The following is a 16,070-nucleotide window of genomic DNA, read 5'->3' on the forward strand; positions in this document are numbered from 1 at the left end:
AGTTTCCAGAGAGAAGCAATCTTCTGACTGCCTACATCACATTTGTAAAGACACATTTAGGCCACCCATTCCCATGTCCCCTAATCTACCAAAATGTAGAAGCCAGTATTCATTGGCCAGGTTTGACACTGGAAAATTAGTTTCAAAAATCATTTATTTTATTTTCCATTTCAAAACATATATTATTCGTGCCTATGGCTAGGGCAGTATTAAACACACCTTTATGTTTAGTCTTTGCTATCACAATGAACCACAAAGCAGTGGTCATTTGTTTCCTGTAAACTAAAAATTATTCATCCCACCTTGTGATACTGAGAACTTTAAAATACATTGTTAGAAGCAGATATGTATAGCTTCATACAATTTCAGTTTGAAGGGATTAAAAGCAATTCAAAGGATCTCATACACAATATATGGCTTACAATCAGGTAGAAATTTGAGCTTTGTAGGCGCTTTTTGTTGAGAGAAAGCTGAATCATTTGGGGATTGTAGAAGAGGAGAAATAGGTCCCCAAGACAAAATTTGAAGTGAATCAACAAGGAAACAAGGAACAGGGAACATAAGCTGTGTGTTGTTTGAGGTCTGGTAAAATCCTGACATTTTTCCCAATAGAATACTATAGAACAAATAAAAGAGAGGAGTAGACAGATACCACTTCCTCAGTCTGTCCCCCTGTCCAATGAAACATGAAAGCAAATGTATTTAGTTTGGTGAATCTAGATCTTTTCATTTAGTGAATTCTGTTACTGGTAAATATTCATTTTAGTGTACAGAGAAAGCGAGAGGGGGAGAGGGAGAGAGACAAGAATCTTCAAAGCATAGTAATTAAATGAGAAATAACTTATTCATCAAAATATAGTTGCTAATATATTAATCAAACAAAGAAAAATATTAAACTTTAACTTATCTATAAAACCGCAATCAGCTTGAATAGGTTCTTCTGTGAAGACTTATGAGAGTTAAAACCAGTTTTTAAGCATTATACATAATATCGATGAGTCCATCAGCTTGTTGACATAGTTTTCAAATTATATATATATATATATATATATATATATAAATTTAATATATATATATATTAGCAGTATGTGTTCGGGAGTAAAAATATATTCATTTATAAATGTTTATGATTTGAGACATAAATATACATAAAGGACTGGCAAACATCTCATGTGTGCCATCTCATTTTAGTATGTACCACAGTTCTATATCTATACCATTTTACATGAGAAAGTGAGGGTTTCAGTGGTTGAAATTCATCAAGATCAGATAGAAATCACGAGTTACCAGTGCACAGCGGAGTGAGTACGTTCCTGCTCTAACTGGCAGAGGACAGGACAAGATGGACATGGGAACTATCCCTGCATGTCTGATGAATCTACACGAGAGAACCCTGTCACACTTGGGCGACACTATGGGTTTTGCATAAGTAAAACTATAAAGATGTATAAGACTCTGAACATCTACCAAGACAACACACGTGAGAGTATTTATAAAAGGTCTATGGTCTGCTAGAGGCATGGCAGTGCTCATATGTTAAGTATGCTAAATATGCCCACGAAGTGCATAATGAGAACAAGCCCTATCCACATTGCACAGAACATTGTTCAAAGCTCCTCCATGCACAGGATCATGTCAGATATTCAGTAACCAAAGAATTTGAATCAAACTGGAATCATAAGTAAAAAAGAATTTACCTTACTCTGGGACCCAGTTAGTTCATGTGTGATGATAGAAAGGAAAATCAAGGGTGAGAATTCATGCCCTTGGGATAGTAATATCATCCAGGCAAAAGACTTGTGTGTAAGCTTGGTCATATATATATATATATGTATGTGTGTGTGTGTGTGTGTGTGTGTGTGTGTGTATGTGTATGTGTATGTGTATGTATATGTATATGTATATGTATATATACACATGTGTGTGTGTCTGTGTATGTGTGTCTGTGTGTGTCTCTCTATGTCTCTCTCTCTCTCTCTCTCTCTCTCTCTCTCTCTGTGTGTGTGTGTTTGTGTGGGTGTGTGTGTGTACCACTGCAGTTTGCTACAGATTCACTCATCCACATATACAAAACAGCCATGCCAGAGAACACAGTATTGTTTTTAAATTAGGAAAATCTTTAATATGCAAAGCTGAAATGGGCTCATTAGAATTTTACCTACAAAGTGACCCCATATTAGTGATTTTCTTGGAAAACAAGTTAAAACAAGGTTTCACACGATGAGTAAAAATCCAGTAATGCTGAGTAAGAAATCATTGTGCCAAACAAGTTTTAACAAAAGTTGGCTCTTAGTACAATGTGATAATTCACAAATAAAAAAAAAAAAGTTTACAGTATCTACTGTAAGCTTAGCAACCATCATGGTGCCAAGCATAACCAAGAGAATATAGAATATGTATTGTTTATGTTAATGTGTTTTACCTGCATGTATGTGTATGTGTACATGTATGTATATACATCTGTGTGTTTGAGTGTTTGTGCACACATGTGCATGTACCACGTTTGGTAACAATGAAATTCACAAAAGGATATTCCAATTATTCTCAACTGAAGTAGCATTCAGCTGTCAGTCATTCTGTGAGTGGTATCAACCAGTAATTGTTCTTAACCACTGAACCATCTCCCCAGCCCCTAGAAAAGAATTTTTAAAAATCACTTCATCCATCATCAAAACTAGAATGTGTTTTATATTATAGAAAGTAATTGGAAATACTTACAGATGCACTTATCTTTGTACTTTCAGTCTATAGCTATCTCTTTTAATTAAATTATTATTATTTTACCTCAGATGGAAAAAAAAAACAGTTTTTCAATGGTGAATGTCCACATCTGGCCACCACCCATAGAAGGAAATTGTGATATAAGGACTTCAAACCTAGCAATAGTAATGTGATTTAATGTAGGCATGGTGCAAAAGAAAGTCATTCAGCTACAAGGAAAACACACTAGATAGAAAAAGGCTATCCTACACTATGGGAATTTCCCTTCTGTCTGATGACTTTTAAATATATGCTGCTCCTACAAACCACAAAGACAAAACTCAGACACAATAGGTCTCAATTATCTTAAACCACTGAGGAAACTTCCAAACAAACATTTGCTTCTTCCAAGTTAAATGAACTTCCATTTAGTTTGCTAAGGGCTTTCTGATACTAAAGAAATATTAATATGTTGCATTTGCTTTCATTGGGATCATTAGATAACTTCCAGTTCGGTGTTCGAAGAAAAGCTGGAATCAAGATGATCCTACTTAGTTATGTTAAAGACAATCATAAGTCAATCAGCCTTCTTTTAGGACACAGCTGTCTTTTGAAATGGTTCTTTGATTTTTAAGAATCTACATCTTAAAACGTTCTTATTGAGCATAAAGGTGAGCCAAGAAGTTGGAAGAAAAAGAGTAAGTTCACTGCCACTGAAGAGAAATGACAAATAGCAAGAAAGTGGTGGTTTCCTTGGTCTGGTTAGGACCTTTAAGAGATTCTCGCCAAGGAAGTATTCTAATATGCTAATTTACCCATTCAGGACATTCAGAAAACACCAAGGAAAGTCAGTCTGATCTGTAGTTCTTGAAATTTCAGACCTGTAGAAAATTCTTATCTGTGTCTGTACTCCTGAGTCATTAGTACAGAAACAGATTCAATTTACTGAGTGTAATAACACTGCAACAGGCTTCAAACTGGCATTAAATAACTTCTTATGAACACTGTGTTTAATCTAGTAGGTCTTTTAGCACAGAAACAAAGTTTTCTCTCACTTGTGACTGACATATAGGTTGTCTCTTGCTGGGCCATTGAGAAAAGGTTGATGCTCTGATATTATAGTATGCTTTGAAACTTTTATTTCTGTCAACCAGTCTAGGAGAGAGAGAGAGAGAGAGAGAGAGAGAGAGAGAGAGAGAGAGAGAGAGAGAGAGAGAGAGAGAGAGAGAGAATGCATATGAAACTATTAGACTCTTGATATTTGTTCAAGCAATACAAGCATGGAAGTCAGAGTGAATGTCTCAGTTGCAGTGCCATTACAAGCCCTCACCTTAAAAGCTGAATTTTGTAACAGTTCATCATGGGAATCAGGATCAGATATTAGAGAGAGGTTATTACAGCCTCCCTTCCTTCTGATAACAGGAGACAGTGAAAAGGGTTGCTGAAAATTCATTGATAAACAGAATACCCTTGGATGTCCAAAAGCCAGACTTATTATTTATAATGTGTCATTTGTAACCACTTATACATTCCTGTGTGGTGATTTAAAAATATGAATAAATGTGAAAAAACCTGAATAAGATGCACAGAGAGTTTGGTGTTACAAAAGAAAATTTCTTAACAGAAAGTATGTGTCTATAGGTCTATGAAAATGCTAAGTATGGTTTATGATTAAACTACTAATAAATATACTGTTATAATATAAAATAATTTTCCACTCTAATATTTTTCTGAGTCTTAGACACTAAAATATAAAATTACTAACAACATACACTATATCTTAAATGAGTTAAAGTCATGAGTTCCTGCATGGCCTCTGCCATCCCCATTTTCCAACACTGAAGTATTAAGCAGACATTATGTAGACGGTGGATGGACAAATTGATACTTAAAAGGTTATTAACAAATAATTTATAGTCAAAACAGACATTTCACCATATACCTGCATCCCTGAGGTGCTCATAAGATGTAGATTAGCCTCATGTTACAGTGCTCAGATCTCTCAAAATTCACTGTAAGAACAGATTCAATCCCTTTTCTTGGTGGAATTTAGAGGCAAAATCTATAAAATTGTGATTTTTTTTAAATAAAATAACTCCAGGGTGTTCTCAGCTCTCAAATTCTGGACTATACCAGTATATAGAATAATGCCTTCAAATCTACTTTATCTGTTTTCATTCAAATTTATGATCTACTCAACTGTCTATAGGTAGCCATAAAGCAATGTACCACAAAACCCTCATTCTTCGAGCCCTTTGTGGTGCACTTTCAGTCCTTTGTAAAGAAACACATAGTACAGAAGTCCCCAAGCTGGATCCACACCCTCAGTGCTGGTTTACATCAATGCCACCCCAATGACTCATGGCTTTCTCTAAAGCTAAGGTCTCTGTCTCGTCCTATCTGTTGCAGATTTCCATTTATTAGCATGGCCATCTGATCTCTCCTGTCCTTCCCTACACCTGATTCTGAACCCACCACTTCCTCTCCCATTCCTTCCCCCCACCCAGTTCCCCCTGCCTCCAGCTGACTCTTATGACTATTTTATCTCGCCTTCTTTAAATTGTTAATTGTTTTATTAATTTCTATTATTACCCTTATAAGTGAGATTCAAGCATCTTTCCTTCGGCCTTTCTTCTTGTTTACCTTCTTTGGGTCTGTGAAGTGTACATCCTGATATCCACTTATTAGTTGAGTATGAACCATGCATGTCCTCTTGTGACTGGACTGCCCAATTAATAGGGGGAAGGATTCTGAGTCCAAACATGATAGGAATTCAACAGGAAGACAAAAATAGTAAACTATCCTGGACTCTGCTCTCAGAGACTGAACCACCAACCAAAGAACACACACTGGCTGGATCTAGGCTTCCTGTACATATTTAGCAGATGTGCAGCTTGGCATTCATGCGGATCCTGAATGATTATAGCTGGGGGCTATCCCAAAAGCTGTTGCCTGTCCATGGGACATGTTTTTTGACCTGGGCTACCTTCTTCTGGCCTCAGTATAAGAGGAAAGACATAGTGTCCCAAAGATTTGATATTACAGGATGGGGAGATACACAGGGAGTGGGGCACCTGCTCAGAAAAGAAGGGGAAGAAAGAGGGCTGAAGAATCCTCAGAGGGGATTGACTAAGATGAGGTAGTGAGCAGGATGTAAAGTGAATGAATAAATGAACGAACAAACGAACAAACAAATAAATAAATGGGGTACAGAGCTAGAGGGGGAGAGAGGGAAGGAGGAGAAGGAGTAGAGGGAGAGGGAGAGGGAGAGTGGGGAGATAATCACAGTCACGGGGCTGCAAATTAAAACCAAGTGATGAAATCTGTAGAATTCTAAGAGTGAGCATTGTCCCTGTTAATGGCTGACTGTGCAAATACTTCAGATGTGGTTGAAGAATTAGGTGATGAATTTTGCTGCACACAAATGTTTTTCCTGTTTCTTCTTTGCTACAAAATGTGTTTGCAGTTATATCAAGGTAGTGATATGTAGATAAGGGTCAGTGTCTGAAAACAAGGAATCAGGCAATGCTCACGATTTCTTCTGAAGTAAAGTTGCAGATTCTAAAATATCATGAAAACAGCCTAATACAAACAGGGCAGAGGCATACAGTCATTCTCTTCTCTTGCTATAGCTTTGGCCCTCTAGGAAGACTCTAGAACTGTAGAGAACAGTTCATTCAAATATACACTAGGCATAAAGATTCAATACAAAATAAGAACCACAATCTCCCCTGCCCAGTGTAGACTGGGCAATAATATAAACTGTAAGTGTACCATGGAGCCGCGGTGACAGGGGCTGCTATAGAAATGAGCTTTAATGGGTAATGCATTTTAAATTTTAAAAATAAGTAAACAAGAGTTGCAGAGATGGTTCAGTGATCAAGGGTTTGCTGGTCTTTTAGAGGACTTGCGGCTTTTTCCCAGCACACACATGGCAGCTCACAATCACCTCTAACTTTGGCTTCATGAAATCCTTTAACTCCTTCTTGTCGTTATGGGTACCTGTACATGTGTAGTACCTAAGCAATGATGCACGGATATAAACATAAGAATAACAACGAAATTTTTAAAAAATATACCATGAAACTATGTCAATAAAAACAAAACTTTTCATTAAACCTTTGAATGTAATTACAGAGTAAGAAAAGTGAAGGTGTTGATTAATTTTTAGTTTATAGAACCTGCATTTTGAGTTATAAAAAACAAAATGAAGTTACACATACAATAATGAAGATGAGCAACTCAAGATTAGTAGACTGAATAATATCTCTCAGGGCAAAGTCCTATATATTACAAACTGCAATACATTGGAGAAGTGAAGCCTACCTAATCCACCACCTCCAATATGGATTACAAATTAAAGAATTACCAGAATAACCAAGAAACAATTCACAGATTTTAGGAAGCTCAAGAGGTAGGAAGGCCAGAATGTGGATGCCTCAGTCCTTCTTAGAAGGGAGAAAAAACACTCTAGGGAGGAAATACAGGGACAAATAGAGGAGCAGAAATTGCAGAAAATATCATTCAGAGACTGCCTCACCTGGGGCACATGCAGTAACCAAACTTAAGCACTATTGCTGATGCTAAGAAGTGCTAACTGGCAGGAGCCAGATATTGATGCCTCCTCAGAGACTCTGCCAATGTCATGCAGATACAGATGAGAACGCTTGCAGCTAATCATCAGACTGAAAACATGGTCCCCAATGAAGGAGTTAGAGAAAGGACTGAAGAAACTGAAAGGGTTTGCAACCTCATGGGAAGAACAACGTCAACTATCCAAACCCTCCAGAACTACCAGGGACTAAAACACCAGCCAATGAGCACACATGAAGAGATCCATTGGCTCCAATTGCATATGTAGCAGAGAACAGCATTATCTGGCATCAGTGAGAGAAGGGGCCTTTGGTCCTGTGAAGGCATGTTTCCCCAGTGTATGGGAATGCCAAAGTGCTGAGTTGGAGAGGGTGGTTGGGAGAGGGATTTTATTCATGGAAGCAAGGGGAAAGGAAGGAGAGATGGGAATGGAGAGAAAGGAGATTATATTTGAAATGTAAATGCAGAGAATATCCAATAATTTTTTAATTATCAATTTTAATTTATTTGGTTGCTCCAGATTTAGTGTTAAGTTTTTTTGTTTTGTTCCTGAAAACCTTGCTATGTTATTTTAACCTGTCTGTAGTATTTTGATGTTTTTGTTTTATTTTATGTGAGTTTGGCTCAACCATCCTCACTTTGTTTCTTTTCTATGTCACTTTCTGAGTAAATGGCAGTTATCTGTTGGTACAGGTGGCTACTTGATTTTTTTGAAGTATTATTACAGTATTACCCACTTACTCATTGATTATGCTCTTACATACTCACACTGTGTATTAAGATTGAATACATAATAATGGTATTATAAGAGGAATTGTTCCATGGGATGACTTCAGTGGCAGACACCTTCCTCAGTGGTGTTATTATAAGGGAACATAAAAGAATTGATGGGTAACTCCTCGGCCATATTGGGTACAGATATATATCACTAGAAAAACTGAAGTACTTTTGGAAAGTGATGAATGCATCTCTAAGGACCGGCATTGTGATCGTGCTGGGAGGGAGAGGGGAAAATGGCTAACTTCTTGATCAACCAAGGAAGGATAGTATTCATTGAAAACTCCCTAATTGCAATTATAACTCTTGAGGAAGGTGGAGAATTGATTCAGTAAAACAAGGAAAAGGTAGAGTACGTGACTAAAAATTGTGACAGTTTTGGTGGAGTTAATTGATGTTGCTTGTGGAACTTCTACAAGAATTTTTTACTTGTTAATAGAGGTGGAAAATAGTGAATGATCCTGGAAATAAAGAATTCGAGGTTAGATGTTTAGAAAATAACAAAAGGCAAAATAACAAGGTCATCTATGATGAGGACTGAATTGGACAGTGTAAAACAGATTTAGTAGGTAATTTTGTAAGTAATTTTTCACCAATTTAGACTCAACCATTAAAACTTCCAGTGTATATGCTTGTATGGGAAAGGTCATGTTATATATGAATAAGAAAGTTACAATGTATGCACATTATGTTATTTGTTGGTGGACGGTTCTGTCCCTAAATCTCCATCATTTAATTCCTGGGATAAGTGAGTAGGTCATGCCTACAATTAAACAGTCTTAAACAAGAAATGTTGCCACCTCAATCTTTCTCCTTATTTTCATTCAAGGAAATGCCACCTAATACTGCTACATTTCACCAGCCAAGGTGTTTGCTGCAAGGTGGGAATCTGCAAACAGAATAGACAAGGCCAGAGAATTCAGGATCAAAATCTAAGTGCAGAATAGAAACTGGGATCATAAAAACCATGTGGGGTTGACATTCCAAGCATTTGAAGCTGTCCCCATTCAAAGTTCCAAGGAAACAGGTAGATATGACTACCACTCTCAAAAGAAAAGGGGAGAATACATGGATGATGAAAAAGAGTGTTGTCTAATAGAACTAAATAAGTGGGTATTGCTGAGAAACTTGCAGGCTCTACCAACACAAACCATTATTACCAATTGAGATAGAAATGTCACTGTGGTTTGAACCTATACTGGATAAGTTGAAAATGTTAGGTACAGTAGGAAGAAGTTACTAAATTTACCCTCAACCTCTTCACTGAGAAGAAAATTGTCAATAAGTTTGGTTTTAGAGATGATGTGGGTAAAATTTTGAAGTATAGATATCAAGAAAAGAAAGAATCGACATGTGCTGGTGTGTACTGTGATTTCAGCTCTGTTGGACACTGAAAAAAAAGAGGATTTTTTTGGGTCCAGAACTGTGAGGTCAGCTTAAGCATCATAATGAAAATCTACATCAAGCAAAAATTAATGATAATAATTCAGAGACAATGTCATGGATTCCTAGCCTTATTTACATCTGACATTAGGGATAAGCTGTGCTGGAAAAAGGCATTTAGAAGACAGTAATTTATTAATACTAATGAAAACAGAAAGACAGACAAAGGGATAACGACAAACAACATGCTCCAGAGTCCACAATATTTAGCATATAGTGCAGAATGCTGGACAAGAGCAGAGGAAACCAGACTAAATCCTTCTGAATTGGCTCAATGGAAGCTGATTCTGTGTAGCGAAAGGCTGTGTAGAATCTAAGATTGTTACTGGTGTGCTGGACATATGAGTAGGGTCACTGAGAAGGATTCATGCAAAATTGACCACATGCTTGACTCCAAGAGAAAACAAGTTATGTCAATGGGTGAAAAACATGAGGAGGAGTCAGAGAGAGCATAAGAAATTGACATGACAAGCAGTTTGCAATGCATTTTGTTTCAAAGACAGATAGTCTATCAATCCATGATAGCAAGCTCAATTACTATGGCAGGCTTTGTCATTCCTACAACCCTACATTTTAAAGAAAAAAAGGAAAATTTTCATTTTAGGGCTGAGCTATGTGAAAAAAGAAGTAATCTGTGTAGTTTTACCAAGAATAGATTTGGTTTTTCAATCAACACTGACCTCAATATTACCTCAACAGAATTACTTGCTAATTTTACACACTAAAACATTTTGTTTAAACAATTTCTGTGAAGTGAATGCTAATGGTTTAAATTTCTCTTCTGCATACATGATTAAAACTTGTACATAATTGTCTATGGGTTTCTCCTTGAACCTCACACCCATACCCTGCACTCTATGCAACCATGCTCTACCCCAGTTTTCTCACTTGTTTTGTTTGGGTATATTCAAAAGAAAAAATGAATAAATATTTGAAGATAAGCCCACATCAAGAGAACACTTTTCTTTTTGTTCTTCTCTAACTCGCAGAAGAGAAAATATAGAGACAAAGTATGGAGCAGAGACTGAAGAAAAGGTCATTCAGAGATGGCCCTACACAGGGATCCATCCCACATACAGTCTCCAAACCCTGACACTATTGCTGATGCCAAAAAAGTACATGCTGACAAGTGCCCGATACAGCTGTCTCCTGAGAGGCTCTGCCAGAGCCTGAGGAATACAGATTTAGATGCTCTCAACCAAACACTGGACTGAGACCAGGGTTAAAAATGAAGGAGTTAGAAAAAGGACTGAGGGAGCCGAAGGAGTTTTTAATCCCACAGAAAGAACAACAATATCAACCAACCAGACACACTAGAGCTCCCAGAGACTAAATCACCAATCAAAGACTACACAAGGAGGAACGCATGGCTCCTGCTGCATATGTAGCAGAGGATGGCCTTATCAGGCACCAAGGAGAGGCGATGTCCTTGGCCCTGTGAAGGCTCAATAACCCAGAGTAGGAGAATGTCAGGGCAGAGAGATGGGTGGAAGTGGGTTGGTAAACACTCTCATATATGTGGGGCAGGGGATGGGAGAGGAGAATTCCAGAAGGGAATCAGGAAAGGGGATAACATTTGAAATGTAAGTAAAGAAAATATCCAATAAAAAATAATGATTGCATTAAAAAATTATGCAGTTTAGCCATACAAAGCTACTTATTAAATTGTATACATTTTTTATTTGGGTGAATATAAAGAAAGAATATAATGCACTTCCAAATAAATAGAAATTCAACAACTCAACAGGATGACAGGAATCTGACATTTACCTTCATATGCAATTTGGTCACATAAGTGTAAAAAATATTATCTCAAATATGCTTGTCAAATATTCATTGAATGACTACAAATCTGAATTTTGTACATGGACTACTACTCTGAAAACACCTATTTCCAAAACAAAATCATAAGTAAAGGTAGAAATATAAGAGGTATGTTTATAAAAATAAAAGTAAAAATACCCAGTGTGTGGTTCAGTGTCAGAACAGTTGTCTAAAAAATCAAAGTCCAATCTTCAATATTTAAAAAAAAATGTTAGTTAAAATAGGTAACAACAAGAGATTTGGGATGGGGCGGAGGCCCAGGTCCCATATTGGTGACACTATAGCTGAGATTTTAGCGAAAGGATATATTGATCATGAAGTGGCCACTTCCTGTAGCCAGACAGGACTCCAAAGGATCGAGAGAGTCCTTACCCACAAAACCTTCAATCCAACTGTGTCCTGCATAAAAGATCATCAGGGACAAAGATGGCGAAGATACAGAGAGACTGGCCTATCAATGACTGCCCCAACTGCGACCCACCACACCTGATAGAACCAATCGCAACACTATCAATGGTATTCTGTTATGCTTAACGGGATCCTAGCATAACTATCCTTTGAGAGGCTCCAGCCAGTAGCCAAGGTAAAAAGATGGAGACAACCACAGCCAAGCATTAGATGGAGCTCATTGGGTCTTTTGGAAAAGCTGAGGAAAAGGTTGAGGGATCTGAAGAGGAGGGGGACTCCACAGGAAGAACAAAGGAGCAAATTAAACTGGACCCTTGGGGGCTCTCAGACGGAACCACCAACTAAAGTTAAGCAAGAGCTAGACCTAGGAGCCTGCACACATATTTAGGAAATGTGCTGTTCATTCTTCAGGCAGGTCCCCCAGCAACTGGAGTGACAGCTGTCTCTGATCTGTTGCCTGCCTGCCTTCCTGCCTGTAGATTCCATTCCCCTAAACTGACTTGTCTGGCTTCAGTCAGAGAGAATGCACCTAGTTCTGCAGGGGCTTCATGTGCCAGGGGTTGTGAGGGGTGGGGGCTTGATACACAGATTGGAGCTCACCCTTTTCATAAGAGAGGGGGGAAGAAATGGGGGGATTCATGAGGGAGTACTAGGAGAGTATTGGGATTTAATGTGAATAAATAAATTTTTCAAAGTAATAGAGCATAAAAAAAGGAGAGTAAAATATCAGAACCTTGTGCTTAGGTAACTTTTAAGCCATCTGTGAGGACAGAGGCAAGACTTCGATCCTCTAAGGTTTACAGGAAATTTCAATGAAACAATCATTCTCCACAAGAGAATGCATGGGTCATGCATACCGAGGAAAACGTGATGGCATGGGTGGCTTATCTGATGGTATGACAAGAAGAAATATCTATTGGTATTTAGTAAATAGTGGTTCAAGCTGGGACTAAGAATGCTACCCTCCTACAACCAGTATTTCCAGTTCGAGCAGTCATTAATGACAAAGTTGAGAAACTTGGTACATCTCAGACTAGGGGGCAGCAATGACTCTGGAAAATTGCAGCTGACTGCCTAAGCCATCCCTAGTTTGATAAATTCATTTATAAACACAAATAGATGAAATTATACATGAAAGAGCAATGCAAAGATCAGTACAGCAGAAAGGTGATTTACCCGAGCTAGAGTATTATTGTTATGGAGCTAATGAAGGGCAGAAGGCAGTGGGAGTAATGTCTGCCAGTACCTACAATGATGAACTGAACTCCAGTGTGGGCAAGCTACAGTGGACACACATAGAAGGGCAACAATCCTGGTATTTCTGGGAATATAGGGGCCATGCTGAGCGGGTATGACGGGTGTATTACAGTCAGCAATGTAGAGCTTACGCTGTGCCACCGACTAGGTAAAGAGAAATGACGCGAAGAAAGAGCATTTCTGAAAGCAGAGCCAAGTGGAAATCTTGGAAGAGACTGGAAGGAGAGAAGACCATTAACGGACAGAATTCAGGGTAAAGACTGAGATGCTTCAGAGCCAGATATGTATAAAAGTCAAAACATGTGGCTGAATGAGAAGACGCTGAGGACAATGACAAATGAGACATGGGTTGAGGAAGGTGAGAAGAAACCCTGCTTGGTCACGGACACTGAAATAGGGTATGTGAATAAAAAGATCAGTCAGTAAAGGGAAAACAACATTGAAGATATCCAACTTCTTCCAGTCCTGGGGGAAGCCTAACAGAGAGAAAATCCACTGTTTGAACAGTTAAACGCAGCATCTCCTTCTGACTTCAGAGACCTCCTCAAGAGCAAAATAGTGATAAAGATTACAGGATCAAAGCCACAGCATCAAACTGTCAAGTGAGCCTGTGAATGAGTTCTTGTTCTGATCAATAACAAATAAATTATATATTAATATGCTAATAATACACAGCCACTGGAATATTGACCCAAATGTTTTACCTAGGTTATTAATCTATGTAAAGTCATGAATCCACTCTTAATACACACTTTAGATACATGACAATAATGAGAATCAGAAAGTTAAGTTAGTGAAAAGGCAAACAATTATCATCTGGTAGGAAGAATTCAGATTTTGTGTAAAAGTTCTAAAAGGCTTCCTATTTTTCTCATCCCTGCTCTTTTCCATTTTTTCCAACAGATCTCCCTTTGTGCTCAGGCTGCCTTCAAACTCTTTAGTTCAAGGGCTTCACTTCCATCTGGAACTTGGTGGAAGATTTTGGATATCTAATCACAAAGGACCTAAGGACCATGTGTGAGTGCTACCTTCTCTGTGCTCTCTCCATTATGTGGTGCAGTTGAAGACGACAGAGCTCTATAGAACCAAGCAGTTATAATGGAATTTGTCACTCCCTTTCGTACTTTGCAGAGAAAAATCTCCAAAACAGTTATACCTCGATAATCCTTAGCTCTAGAAGAATGGAATTTCCTTGAAAAAGTAATACACCAAGAATCAGCCAAATGAAAAATAAAGTAGTTTTTGAACAGTAAGAAGGTGTGAATATTTGGAAGACAGTACTATTAGAAAAATGCAGGGGGCCAATAGTCAAGAATCAAGATGTCAAAGTATGAGCCTCTCCTGGTGTTATAGGTCAGTAATTTATATCAGACAGATTTAATTAGAAAGAAAAGACAAGCATCTTCATTGCCTTTCTGCATAACTCTATGTTCATTTAAATACCAAGACTATAATGAAATAAGATGTTAGCCCATGGTGGAGACATGTTCTTCATCTCCTAAATTATCTCCCAGGATATTGTCATTAGATATTCCAAAGTTGACAGACATCACACACACTTAGGTCCTAAATATCTAAATCCTCAATGTAATGAACTTCTTAGATTATTCATTATTGGACTATTTTTTCACAGATTGACCTTTTAGGATTAAGATATTAAACATCATATCCAAATACAGTAGATTAATATTGTTGATGGCCAATATTTCAAAACCCATTTAATGTCTTTTTATCTATCTGGTAACTTTGGTAAAATGATGAAACCCCAAACATTAGATTTGATAATATATCACTGAAAAAGAATTGTAATCACAGTATATATTTAGAATACAAGGTACTTTCCATCAAAAGATGCATAGAAGTTAATAAATCTCTATTCACTTTTCTGACTTTCCCATTTTACCTAAATATAAAGTATGTTATCATTATATGTTTTCCAGAATATACTAATTGTGCACTGAAAATGTGTGTATTTTTAAAATACAGTTTATGGTTTTAAAGAAATTTAATCACTTGATATAGAAGATCAATTTGTAAATATAAATTGCACATATAACTTCATAAATGGATATAGTGGCAGAAAATATACAGTTAAGTACATGTGCAATTACACCCTTATAGTCCATCTAACATTTAGAATTAGTATACACTTGTAACATGAGATTTCTGAGAAATCTACACTCATTCTTACCTTTCACCACTGAATTATATTTATCTTTATATTCTGAGTCTGTCTGGGACATTGGTAGTAGTCACACTTTATAAAATGTCACCCGGCCCAGATGGTATTGAACATAGTGGGCTTTTGCCAATGTTATCTATTCCCTCATTGAAGAGTTTGTACCTGTCTATGACATAGAAACATAATCATGGGACTTCTTTTAACAAGAAAGAAAATTAATATTTACTCTTCCTTTGTCATACAAAGATTAGATTACAGGCTTACTAATATATTTGCTTGTTTTGGAAAGAGAAAATTATCTTGATCCAATTTTCATGACATGTAAGAGATGGATAAAATCAGATTCTTATTTTGCCTACATTATATTTGAGGACTGTAATATTAGAAATCCACTGTAATGTCTTAAACAATCATGCTAAATATGCCAAGGGACTTTTTAATGTTGCACACTGATGGAAGAAGGGTATTGAATTTATTCAGCCGTGAACGAGTCTTTGATTATCATACACCTCAACTGCTCTGTAGGTGTTGACCGTAAGAAAAGTCAAAAATAGAAAATGAAGTGTGATTATTTCTTGATGAATCAAAATTACTTTAATAGAAATTGAATGGAGAAAATTTCTATTAATAGTTAGAATCAAGCTCCCAGTTTTTCTGTCTGAGTAGCATTCAATAAATGTTCTTGAATTATGATGACATTCTCAGAGAGGTTGAAAGGAAGCATAAGGAAGAGGGATGGCTCCCTCTGCATGTCTGTGCCATTCAGGGGAGTGTAAATTGTATAGCATGAATGTTCATAAATAACTGTGCCAATTATGCTTCTGAAAGCGATGTCTGCAGTTGCGTACCTGGGACTTGTCAATACGTTAAGTGTGAGGAGGTAGAA

The sequence above is a fragment of the Micromys minutus genome, assembly GCF_963924665.1.
Source record: "Micromys minutus genome assembly, chromosome: 4".
NCBI classification, from domain to species: domain Eukaryota; kingdom Metazoa; phylum Chordata; class Mammalia; order Rodentia; family Muridae; genus Micromys; species Micromys minutus.